Below are 1,557 nucleotides of genomic sequence, written 5' to 3'. Positions count from 1 at the left end.
CATTATAGCTATCGAATAAAAATAGACAGTTTTATTAAAATAGATAATTCTAGTGATATTACATTTTTCAACACCGAAGCCCTGCATCCTAAAAATAACCGGAGCTTACAATAAGAGACATCAGATATCACGCCCGAAAAAGGGTAACGAATTCTGCTACAATACCTTTTTGCTCAGGGCTCTCAACGAGCGGGGATATTTGTTGGATCACATCTCTAACGGGTATTAATTCAAGCGATTAGGCCCTGGTATGTTTGTCGATGCTTCCATGGCGAAACCACACATCAATGGTGTTGCTGAAAAGCTGACCTCATCATTGCTGGCATGGCCGAAATAGCAGGTGGTCGGAAGACCTGGGCTATTTTACAATACAGCTTCACTACTGTAAAAATCCGTTGTCGCGATAGCAATAGTGACGTGTGTATCGAGTGTCCCCGATACCCGGGCCACGCGATCAGATATTCATTGTTAGTATATCCGTACCTACAGCATAAAGCAGCGAAATGGGCCTAGGTGATCCCTCAGTCGAGTTTTCTCACCGAAGTCAAAGACTGGTGCTGAGTAATGGTGCAGAATTCCACAGAGACGTCCACCACGGAGATCAGGCGAGAAGATGCCGTCCAAATCGAGGTCTTAATCTCGTATCCTACTCCAGCCATGGAAAATCATTCAAACAGCGACGTGCGCAAGAGAAACCAATACTGTTGCATGGATTTGGTAATCGACCCTGACAAGAAACTAGAAACAGCGTTGTTGTCGTGGATTAATAGCAAGATTCCTTTCGATCAAGATCAGCGTGGAAATGTACCCGAAATGTATGATCAAAGCAGCGAGGCACCCAACATGAAGATAACTGTCCAGCTAGCTGCCCCTCAGCGCAAACGCACATCAAGATATCTGTGCGAAAGAGATCGACGGGAGATCATTAAGCGGATCGATGACGGTGAGCAGCAGTCACGCTTGCCAAGGAGTTTAGCGTGAGCCGTGCTGCGGTTTGCAACCTCTACAAAAAACCGCCAAGAAATACTTGCCCGCGCAGCAAATGATCCGAGAGCAACACACCCAAAAAAGTCTCACAAAAAGGCAACCAGCCCACTATCGACGAACATAATTTCTCAAGCGGATATGGTTGGTCCAATAGCACTCTCCCCCTGTGTACCTGTCGATACCATTCAGCTTCGACGCTCACACAACGATTATACAAGTGGCACTTCCGAGACTGAAGACGAAGCTACTGCGTCACACCAGTACAGAACCCGAGCGAGTAGTCAACAGAATCCTTTTCCAGGGGTGATGCAAGAGCTGACCGTTTCCCTGCCATTTCAAGTACACGAGGCTTCAGCACACTCGCGTCACTGTATGAGCTTGGTGTCGACACTAAGGGATAATAGTATCAGCACATCGGTATTTCAACAGCGAGTGACTCGCTTGGCACGGTTGTTGATCGAAGAAGCACTGGCATGCTTGCCATACGAAAACGAAGAGGTCACAAATCAATATGGAGATATGTGTCGTGTAACGAAGACACTGGATGAACGAGATATCTGCGGGGTGTCT

The sequence above is a fragment of the Phytophthora infestans genome, genomic scaffold (genome assembly GCF_000142945.1).
Source record: "Phytophthora infestans T30-4 supercont1.22 genomic scaffold, whole genome shotgun sequence".
Taxonomy (NCBI): Eukaryota; Oomycota; class Peronosporomycetes; order Peronosporales; family Peronosporaceae; genus Phytophthora; species Phytophthora infestans.
Note: the sequence above shows the minus strand (reverse complement) of the source record.